Genomic DNA, 12352 nt, shown 5'->3' with positions numbered 1-12352 from the left:
TAGATCAAGTGAAGGCTTGGGCCGAAGAACGTCAAAGAGAGTTCCAAGCTGAATTGGACGAACGCTTGCGTTCAGTTCAACAGGCTGACGAATTCAGCAGTACTCGCCAACACCTCAATATGAACAGCGAGGGCGAGTACTCAGACGACGAGAGGGAGGAGTCCGATACCGACGCAAACCCTCGCCATAAGGCGAAAGGGAAGCGTAAGGAAACGGACTCCCAGCCGAAAAGGAATTTTGGGGAAGCTTTTAAGCTAACAACTGCGGAGAGAAACCCGCGTGACTTCTCCAAAACCTTTAGACCAACTGCTACAAATGCAGGAAAGTCAAAATTCGCAAGGGACGTTGCGGAAGCAATCGCCCCAAGAAGTGCCAAACAAATGTCCAACATTGGCACTTATGATGGTCTATCCGACCCAGACGACCATTTGAACAGGTTCATCGCGGGGGCTACCGTCAGTAACTGGACGGAACCCACATGGTATTACATGTTCCAGATGACTCTGGTCGGAGCGGCCAGGGCATGGTTCGACCGTTTACCGGTCCACCACATATATGACTGGGCGGACTTTCAAAACAAGTTCAGCCAGCACTTCAGCCAACAGAGGAAATACACTGAAGAACAGTGGACGATCCTCAACTGCGTTAGGGAGGAGGATGAATCTTTGTTAGACTTCATCACCCGCTTCAACTCCAAAAAGCTAAGTCTTGGCAACGTAAGTGAAGATCTTGTTCGCGCAGCCTTCATCCAAGGAGCCGAATACCCGGAGCTTATCTGCACATTGACGGGTAAGGACGGCATGCCATCAACATGGGATGCCATCATGACGGCGGCCAAGCGCTTTGCCGAGACGGAGAAGCAACTGGGAAGGGACCTTCCCCAAAGTACACACCTCTACACGCAGAGGACAAGAGAGAACAATGTCCGGGTCGCCCGGCAGAACAAGAAGAGGAAGCTAGGTATCTGGCAGTCAAGGGTAAACTTTGACACCTCATCCAGCTCTCAGCCTCTTGTTGGCGGAAGAAACCACACACACCCTTCAAGCCAGAAGCACCGGTGGACGTCACTCACCAAAAGCGTCACGGAGATATTTGCCACTGAAAAACTATCGTGGCCAAAAGCTCCAGTGATCCGGCACCGACCTAATGCGGATCAGAGCAAATCCTGTGACTTCCACGGGACAAAAGGTCATGGCACGGAAGAATGTACATCCTTGAAGGATATTGTTGAAGCATTCGTCAAGGATGGAAGACTGGCACACCTGGTGGCATCAATCAAGAAGGGAGGACGGAAAGACAACCGGTACCGAGGCAACGGACGAAAGCCCGAGGACATCAGCATCAACATGGTTCATGGTAACATCAGAGGAAGAAAAAGGCGAACGCCAGAACCATGTGCGTGGAAGGAAGCTGAGGTGCGCTTCCCGCGAGTGCCAGGAGGACCCAGCAAAGAAGGCCCTATCGTCATCAAAAGCCAGCTGGGGCACTACATCACCTCCCGCACTCTTGCTGACAACGGCGCATCGTCAACGGTGATGTACAGGCAGTTCTTTGACAAGCTAGATGACGAAGACAAGGAACGCCTGGAAACGATCAACGCCTCGATGGAAGGGTTCGATGGCAGCACAAACACCCCCCTGGGTATCCTATCTTTCCCCGTCACTCTTACAGATGGGAAATACTCCCGCACAGAAGATGTGGACTTTGTCGTTATGAGACAGCAACACCACACATACGACATCCTCTTCGGGAGAGACGGGATGGCAAGATTCAACGCCGTGGTATCCTCAGTCCACGGCATGATGGGATGGCCAACAGCTGAGGGTGTAGCGATGATCACCGGCATTCCCCAGGTATGCATCGCATCTGTCTCATCTAAACCCAAACCAAAGATGGCTAAACCAACCATCACCGAACCAGAAAGATGGGCCTTCAACGGCAAATACCCGGACCAGGCCGTCACCATTGGCCCAACAATTGTTGATCCCACACGCACCTTACTTAAGCGCTTATTACAAAAGAACGCCGACATCTTCGCGTGGACACCAGCTGACATGACTGGTGTACCCCGGAGTAAGGCAGAGCATAAGCTCAAATGCGATCCGGCTGTCACGCCGATCGTACAAAAGCGCAGAGTAATGGGGCCAGAACAAACTAACGCGTGTAGAACCCAAGTCAAGGAACTCCTTGACTCAGGCATCGTACGCGTTAGTAGATATCAAACTTGGGTTGCAAATCCCGTTATGGTACCGAAGAATGACAAACAATGGCGCATGTGCATAGATTTCAAGGATTTGAACAAAGCATGCCCCAAAGATTGTTATCCGTTACCCAAAATTGATCTTAAGGTGGATTCGTTGGCACCATTCCGCCTAAAATGCTTCCTGGACGCGTATAAGGGGTACCATCAAATCCACATGGCCGTTGATGATCAGGACAAAACCGCTTTTCGGACGCCCGATGGCACATTTTGTTATCAAATGATGCCATTCGGACTTAAGAATGCCGGGTCCACATACCAACGCCTGATGGACACAGAGTTTCATTCCCAAATTGGGAGGAACTTAGAAGTCTACATGGATGACTTGGTCATCAAAAGCCCTGACCCAGAAGCGATGTTGAAAGACATCAAAGAAACTTTCAACACGCTCAGGAAGATAAACATGAAGCTCAACCCGAGCAAGTGTGCCTTTGGAATGAAAGAAGGGAAGTTCTTGGGGGTCATCGTCACTAAAGATGGCTTCAGAGCGAACCCTGAAAAGGTCGAAGCCATTATCAAAATGGAATCACCTACTACCATCAAACAGGCTCAGACACTGAATGGACGACTAGTGGCACTTAATCGCTTTTTGGCAAACCACGCGGATAAGTCGTTTCCATTCGTGTCAACATTGAGAAACTGTTTAAAGAAAACGCACTTCCGCTGGACACCAGAAGCGGTAGTAGCTTTTCAAGAGATTCGGTCACGCTTGATCGAACTCCCAACGCTGACAGCACCAAAAGCGGGAGAGGAATTAATACTATACCTTTCCGCAACTGATAGAGCAACCGGGGCAGTCCTGTTAGTAGAACGAAAAGGCATCCAGATGCCAATCTACTATGTTAGCCGTGTCCTAACAGACGTAGAAACCCGGTACTCTACCCTAGAAAAATTAGTCTTAGCACTAATACACGCTTCACGCAGGCTAAGACGATATTTCCTAGGCCACCCAATCACCATTCTCTCAAACTTCAAGCTTGCAAACGTTCTAGGCAAACCCGAGTTGTCGGGACGCCTAGCCAAATGGGCAATTGAGTTGGGGGAATACGCGATAAAGTATAAGCCAAGACCAGCCATAAAAGGCCAGGTTCTGGCCGACTTTATTGCAGAAGTGCCCGCATCACGGGAAAAAGAGTGCCAGGAAGAGGCTCAACCCTCTCCAGCACAAGACATCAATGATGTCTGGCGACTCTACACTGATGGAGCAGCCAGTAATGAGGGTTCAGGCGCAGGGCTAAAGCTAACCAACCCAGCGGGCCAAGAATACACTTACGCTATTCGGCTGGATTTTCCAAGTACGAATAACGAAGCCGAGTATGAGGCATTCTTGGCTGGGTTGAGAATTGCGCGTAAGATGGGAGTGAAAAACTTGGAAGCCCAAGTGGATTCCATGTTGGTAGCCAATCAAATCAACGGGGTGTACACGGCCGTGAACGACACAATGGCCCTGTACCTCGCACAAGCAAAATCCCTTATGCGCGATTTCAATGACTGCAAAGTCATACACGTCAAGCGTAGTGAAAACAAATCTGCGGATGCGTTAAGCAAGCTTGCATCATTAGCCTTCACCCACTTAGGAAAGGATATCCGCATTGAACTCCTTGAGACACCATCGGTCCCGCACAAGGAAATTTTTGTCATCCAAACAGGCACGGAAACGTGGATGACACCAATAATTAAATACCTTGCGACAGGTACACTACCGGAGTCCAAAACACAGGCAAGAAAACTACGCTGTAAGGCACTGAATTATCAACTCGTCAATGACATCCTTTACAGACGTAACTTTCTTGGCCCACTCTTAAGATGCGTGGACAACCAAGATGCTGACTACCTCCTAAGGGAAGTACACGAAGGCATCTGTGGAGTACACGCAGGTCCCCGCGCTGTTGTAGCCAAGCTAAACAACGCGGGATACTTTTGGCCGGGGATGCATACGGATGCACTGGCATACATCAGAAAATGCAGGTCTTGCCAGCTTTACGCACCCAATACGCACCGCCCGAAGAATGAACTTGTTCCAGTCACTTCTTCATGGCCATTCCAGAAGTGGGCCATTGATGTGACAGGCCCATTTCCTACAGCAGCAGGAAATGTTCAGTTCCTGGTGGTAGCCATCGACTACTTCACCAAGTGGATAGAAGCAAAACCTTTAGCCCAAACAACCGCGAAACATATCAAAAAATTTATTTGGGAATTTATTATTTGTCGTTTTGGACTTCCACAGAATTTGGTGAGCGATAACGGCACCAACTTTGCTGACAAGAAGCTACAACAGTGGCTAAAAGAACTTCAAATCACCCACACCTTTACCTCAGTGGCACACCCGCAAGGTAATGGTGAGGTGGAAAGAGCAAATAAGAGCATCGTCGAAGGCATCAAGAAGAGACTATTGGAACACAGATCCGGCTGGGTGGACGAGCTTCCGCACGTCCTTTGGGCAAACAGAACGCTGAAGAAGGCCAGTACGGGAGAAACCCCGTTCAGCCTCACTTATGGCACTGAAGCCATGGTCCCGGTCGAAATTGGTCTACCCTCACCAAGGGTCTTGATTCAGCCAGAAGACAATGATGCGGAAAGACGGTTGGATCTTATGCTAACCGAGGAACGCAGAGACTTAGCCGCAGTGCGTGAAGAGAACTACAAACGACAAATGCAAAAATACTACAACACGCGGGTAAAACTCTGCAACTTCAATATAGGAGACTACATACTGCGTAACAACGAGGCTTCAAACCAAGAGCGCCCGGGAAAGCTGGCCCCGGTCTGGGAAGGGCCATACATTATCAAAGAAGTCCTGGGAAAGGGCGCATACCGGCTCGAAAGGCTCGATGGCACTCCCATCCCAAGAACATGGAATGGAGCTCAATTACGCAAATGTTATATGTAGATCAATTCCAAAACTTGTAAAGAAAAGGCCTAGAGCCACTTCTAATGGAAATGATTCTCCTTTCATAATGTGTTTACCTTTATACTTATGAACTTCCCACTGGTGCCGGTATTCACCGCATAAATGGGGGAAGAAGTAAGTCGTTACGTGTGGAAGGCGGCAAAACCCGCATAAACACAACGTTAAAAATAAGGGAAACCTACACGCAGGTCAGATATGGGTAAAGTTTAGCCATCCTACTAAGTGCAAGTGACGGTCATACCCGCACAATCACGAAAGAGGAAGCAAAACTTCACACCTATTATCTACCACGTTCAAAGGTTAACTTATCCTCAAAGATGAGGAAAACCTACACGCAGGTCAGATGGTAAAGTTTAGCCATCCTACTAAGTGCAAGTGACGGTCATACCCGCACAATCACGAAAGAGGAAGCAAAACTTCACACCTATTATCTACCACGTTCAAAGGTTAACTTATCCTCAAAGATGAGGAAAACCTACACGCAGGTCAGATGGTAAAGTTTAGCCATCCTACTAAGTGCAAGTGACGGTCATACCCGCACAATCACGAAAGAGGAAGCAAAACTTCACACCTATTATCTACCACGTTCAAAGGTTAACTTATCCTCAAAGATGAGGAAAACCTACACGCAGGTCAGATGGTAAAGTTTAGCCATCCTACTACGTGCAAGTGACGGTCCTACCCGCACAATCACGGAAGAGGAAGCAAAACTTCACACCCATCTACCACGTTCAAAGGTTAACTTATTCTAAACACTTGGAAAATTGCTAATTTAAACTAAAGTATGTGTCATATAACGTTTATAAAGCAAGGAATCCAATGAATCAAGCAGTCTTAGCCGCACAAAGATTTACATTTCATAAATATTCGTTACAAGAATGGCCGGGTAACTACCCGCCTATAAGAAAGTAAATCTGTACAAACTAAATCTATCCTAGCAGCGGAAGGGATCTTCAGGATCAGGCTTCAGGGCCACTTCCACTTGGACCAGCGCCGTCAGTAGAGTGTGGCTGTTCAAGGAAAGCCTTAAGGATAGGTAGCCCATCATCAGCAGCAGCAATTTCATTCACCTTCTCCACCACCGGATGCGGGAAGGCGGCGTATTGATTTACTGCTTGGTCATATATGGCTTCAGTATCTACATTGTACAAAGGGAAGTTGGATGGCGGGACGCCTTTCTCAACAAACCCTAGACCAAGCAGGAAGCCGACTCGTTCCCCATCCTCGTGAGAGGCGTTGAGGGCTGCGCTCATAGCATCGTCGTAAGATGTCTCTGAGAAGACCCGATGCACAACCTACATAAGAAAATATACAAGTGTCAACACCCTATTTACAAAGAAAAGCGTGAAGACATGAAGATAGACTTACCTGAGACAACGCTTCTCGAAGAAGCCATTCCTTGGCAACCAGAGCTTCTTTAAGGGCGGCTTGAGCTTGGGTGCAGGCGCGTTCGGCTTCGCTTTTGTTAAGGTTGGCAAGTAGCACTTCCTTTGCGGCAGCCTCTTCGACGCCCTTAAGCTTCCGCTCGGTATGGTCAAGCACGCCCCTCTGGTCCAAGATCTCCTGGAGCTTCTTGGCATCTTCCATCGCCAAGGCATCATGAGCACGTTGGAGAGCCTCTAATTTGGCCTTGAGCTCCTCATTCTCCACGCGTAAAGGCTCAGCAACGGCTTCAGCCTTGGTGGCCCTCTCGGTTGCATTCCTCGCAGTCTCCTTAGCCAGCCGAAGCTGTTCGTTAACAGCTTGGGCAGCCTTGGAGCGGGCCTCGAGTCGCGCTTGAACCTCAACCTCGAGGGCCTTGAAGGCCTTCTCCTTCTCCGCAGCAGCTGCGGACAGCTTTTGGTTCTCCTCCCGAAGAGCCCGCGCTTGAGATACTTCCTTGGCGCGAGCTGCTTTCAACTTGTCGTTTTCACGACAAAGCAGCTCGACGCGCGGCTGCATCCGGGCCTGGAGAACCCGAAGCTCGTTGGTTAGCCTACCCTCCTGGTAGCTAGCTATGGCTTCCCCCAACGCACCATGGGGAGCAGCGTGGCGAGCCCATTCCACGCACTCCACAGGGGTACGAAGGGTTGTTCCTCGGCGGATGTTCCATCGCGGAACATACACTTCATTGGAATCCGACACTGCAAAAAACACAAAGCAGTTAGGAAAAGATGATAAAATATATATGTATAAAATGGGCCAGAAAAACCCTACGCACCTGTAGGGTCAATTACAGGCCGATAGCCGCCGAACCCATCACCTGAACCCAATGGAAATCCATCCAAGAGGTCAGGCAGATGGGAAGGTGGCGGAGAGATGCGAGAAGCCCCACGCGTACCTGATGGACCGGCCGTCGTTGCCGATGGTGGGGGCATGCTTGCAGCCGCCGTGGTCGCCACCGCGGTCGCTGCCGCAGAATCCGCAGCAATCGTAACCTCCGGCTCTGTGAAGGATGCTGTAAAAATCGCACTCACAGCCGGCAGTGACGTCATCTCGGCTGGAACAGTCGGCTCAAAGGAGTGAGCAACTGATCCAGCGGAAGCAGGCGCAGGCGCCTGGGTCGACGCCTCAGGTAGGCTGACCAAGCCTACCGTCATTGGCGGAGAGGTAATACTCGGCCCTTCACCCTGGAATGCGCCAACATCCACGCCTGCGTAAAAAAAGAAAAGTGTTAAAAGACTAAGGAAAGTTGTACTTACGGGTTTTCTTGAGCCTAAAGGTACGGAGAGGCGGGGACGGACCCGATGGAGCCGGCCTCTTTGCGCCGGTAACCGTCGTCTTCTTTGGCTCTCCGGAGATGACAGTTGCAACCTCCGGAGCAGTGGTCTTATCACCACCGGGATTCCCCGCCACCTCTTCGCTCTCGGTCTCCGAATCAGACCGAGGCGCCGGATCGGCAGTGGAGGCCTTCTCTTTCCCCTTCCCGCCGGCAGCCTTCTTCTTCCGCACCAACGGAGGACCATCTGCGGATTCCTCATCAGAACATACGATTAGAGGAATTCCTGCAGAGGTTTCAACATTGAGGGGTCGAGGGTCGAAGAGCGCCTTACCTGGCCGACGGGCGCTGAGGATCTCATGGCCTAGCGGATAGACCTCCACGAACCGATCCGCGGTTTGTTCGAGGATGGGCAACTCGTTCTCATCTAGAGCGCGAGTACCCATCCGTGCGGGACCGTTAGCCTCCCGCGGGTTCAGAAGCGACTGCAGGTCGTTCCCCTCTGAAATAAAACAGGAAAAAAGTTAGAAGAAATTCAAAATCAACAAAAGGGAGAAAGGCATACCGTAAGGAACAGAGTTCGAACCGTATTCGAGGACGATCGGAATCTTGCGCGCATCAGCCTCCTTCCACACCCGGCTCATCCCCAGCATCACCATCCCGGACTCCGCAAACCGGTAAACCGGAGATTGGACCCGAGATATCTTGGCAAACCATTCCGCCTCCTGGTAGCTGGAGGCGTGAAGGCTGGGAAGTGCCTGCCCATTCTTGAATTTCATAGCAATGGGGATGGCGCGGGCGGATATGAAGAAAAACTCCCTCTTCCACGCGCGAAGACTGCGCTCGGTCGCACAGATCTTTAAACCCTTAATCCGGGTCGTCAACGTGTACCACCCCTGGATGCACCTCCAAGTGTAGAAGGTCATCAGGCGGTCAACATAGGGCTCAACGCCCAGTATCCGGCACACCCACTCAAAATAGCGAATCTTGGCGATCGCCATGGGGTGCAACTCGGTCAAATGAACACCATGCCTCTCGAGGACACGGTAAACAAACTTTGTCAATGGGAACCTAAGATTCCCATAGACAAAGAATGCTGCATAAACCCCGATCTTGCCTCGGGGGGCATCGTACACGGTCTGATGGGGTTCAGGAAACTCAGGCTCGAGAGACTCGAGCATGAACTTCCTGACAACATACCGGTACAGATCACCAGGAAGAGCACACTGGCACTCACCAGCAGTACTCCTGTCGTCAGCTGTAGAATCGATATCACTAGACATCTTGTAAAGGAAGAAAACGATTTCGGGAGAATGCTTGCCTGAAAAGGATAAGTATTCGCCGGAAATCGCAAAAAAAATGAAGAAGAGTGAAAGTGTGAATTACAAATAACCCTCTCCCCCTTTATATACTAATCGCAATTAATGCGATGAAATTAATGCGGAAGAGAGAGAAAACAAAGGTGCAATGAAACTATGACACGTGGCAAAAAGCAAGCTGGCAACAGCTGTTGACAGGACGCATACCATTAATTTCGCGGCCACGCGCCCGAAAAATCGCGACCACGCGCCTGAAAAAGCGACTGGAATGACCATGTACTGTCACGTCACCATAACTTCCTGCACGTCCTGACACAGTCAGAAGAAACCGTCGCACGACGTTTGAGGTTTGGACTGTTCTTATCCTTTCACCAACTCTTCGAATTTCAAAATTCAAAAAGATTCAAGTGAGCGGGAAAATACCCTTTACCTTGGCAACCAAGTAACCGTAAGACGGACGCGGGTACAGTGTTAAGGCAAAACCCTTCATATACCTAGCACCCGCAGGGAATTGAAGCCAAGAATACCTTGGAAGTAAAGTAACCGTAAGACGAGTGCGGGTACATTGTCAAGGCAAAACCCTTCACGTACTTAGCACTCTGCAGGGAATTCAAACCAAGAAGGATCTTCTGGGCCATGCTTGCGGAAACGTGAATAACATTCCCGCACGACGGGAACATCGAGAACTATATTGTTTGAAACTCCAAGATGGAATTGGTGGTTTCAGCATAAATGATCACTATGTCGAAAACCACCAAAACCCCATGGAGAATCCACAAAATTGGGACTCAACGCTCCTGACGCGCGAGGAGGTTACAAACCTACCCGCTTCACACCCAAAGATCAAGCAGAAAAGTCGGGAATTTCTGCGTGACATCAGGAAAACCGCGGGATGAATCACCACGGAAAACCGAAAAACTATACCCTTTTCAAAACCCCTTGCTAAGTCCAAAAGTTCACCTCACTTCATTAAACATTCATGAGAAGAACATTGGACTGGGGGGACTTGAAGAGGTAGGTCCCAGCAGAGTCCAGTTGGACCCGCAAGACTCACCTTGAACAGGGACGTCTGCGCAATAACCAACTGCTCCAGCAGGACACCATGCTCAAAGAACCTTACGCGCAGTACGCCAGCTGTACCCGCAGGGAAAGCCTCCCAATGGTGAAGTACCCCGCCTGTTCCCGCAGCTGCGGATACAAGCCATCAGGGAAGGCTACCCGCACTAACAGCAACGCTACACGCACAAGGCATTCGTTCAGTAGTCACATGAAGGAATGAGCAAGGCGGGAACACTCCCGCCTAAATGAGCCAGTCCGTATGCTTCTGGAAGGTCTTCCGTACTATACCTACTAAGGTATGGGCGGAACAGACAGTTTGACCAGAGCAGCCCATGAACTAATCACAGGGTGACAGCTCACCGACAACAATACGAGGAGGAGCACCCTCTAGTACTGTTCGTCACTAATTAGCCGCTGCCTACTCACCAACCCTTACGATGGGACGTGCGCAGCCTACAGTTGGTGGAACAGTGCGCAGCCGGCAGTAAAAGGAACAGTATACAGCCGACCTTATTACTGTTGGCCGTAACCTATCCACCAACCAGTATGGCTTGTGCGTGATCCACTGTTGGTAGAACAGGAATACTATTCAGCCGGCTGTACCTGCTTGGAAATCTACCTTCGGCTATAAATACTCCAACACCTTGGAATGGTAAGGACATCATCTTATATCTCAATCTTATATAGCAATCTCTTAATATACTCTTATATTCAGAGCAATCTAGTCTGATTCTCACGCCGGAGGGCGGTCACAAGGAGGAACCCCCCCTTCTCAGTGACGAGCTTACGGTGTCTGTTTTGCAGGTCTCCTGAAGAACAACCTTCTCAGCTAGATCTCATCCGTGGGAAGCATTACTTAACCCCCAGATTATCTATAATCTGTCCAGGGTTCACTTAGTGTTTCTTCAAGCACACTCCATTTTTTCCTTTGAATCAATGGTACTACATTGCATTATGCCATTGGATATGGCCTCATGAGAGTGTTATTTTTAATATATATATATATATATATATATATATATATATATATATATATGGTGGAGTTATATTAAGAAGTGAAGTGTGTCTAAAAAGTGTAGAAAGTAATCTCGTGTGTTAGATTTAATAATCTAATTGTCTAGATGAAAAGTGTGTTTTTAGGCGGCGTGTTTTATTTTAATAGTTGTTTTATAACACTTCAGGGGCATATTCGTCTAGTGTGTTATAATTTTTAAACACAAGACCAAGAACATCAAGAACAATAATGCACTATGTTGAACAAAAACACAATAAGCATCATACTAATGCATCAACTTTAAACACTCCACGACACGTTATTCCTCTTTGACATTTCATTAAATAGTTGGTGTGCAGCACACTATGTTGAACATAATGAACAAAAACACAATAAACATCATACTAATACATCAATTTAAAAACTCCACGACACTTTATTCCTCTTCAGCATTTCATCAAGCATTTGGCGTGAAACCTCCACCGCTAGGGTTTTCCAGCTCACTTGTGAGCTAGGTCACAAGTCCGACGGCCAAAACAATCGAATGGCTCCTCCGTCAAGCGGAACCGTCAATTATCGCTGCCACCGGCACCACTCCGGCCACCGCCACCCAGCCACCAACCCGATCCGGCACCAACAACCTTTCCGGCGACTCCATGGTTTCTGGCGCCCCTACCTCCGTTCACCCCATGTCGACCAGCCACCGCTACCAACCATGTCGACTACCGCCACCCAGCCAGCACCCCGATCCGGCACCAAACAACCTTGCCACCGCTACCAAACCCTTCAACCCAATTAACTCTTAAATCAATAAGTAAGCTGCCGATCTTGAAAAACACTTCACAGAGACATTTCGTCCAACACTTGGTGGGCAACCAGAATTGAAGATGAAAAATAAAGAAATGGGTACCTGGGTATTCAGAATCTTGTCGGATATATAAGCCAGGTTTTGTAGAAATGGTGTAATAAGCAATTTTATTAAGTGTATTATAAATTACCAAAAATAAGAGAAAACAATATGGACGATCCTACCCTTATTTGCTTTAGTCCATCCAAAGGTCTAGATCACTTTCTACACTTCTTATGAAATATTCATTTCTTATTTTAACTT

This window comes from Bidens hawaiensis, unplaced genomic scaffold (assembly GCF_021521415.1).
Source record: "Bidens hawaiensis isolate Kalapana, Puna unplaced genomic scaffold, B.hawaiensis_p1.1 tig00027091_1, whole genome shotgun sequence".
NCBI classification, from domain to species: domain Eukaryota; kingdom Viridiplantae; phylum Streptophyta; class Magnoliopsida; order Asterales; family Asteraceae; genus Bidens; species Bidens hawaiensis.
This window is presented reverse-complemented; position numbering follows the sequence as displayed.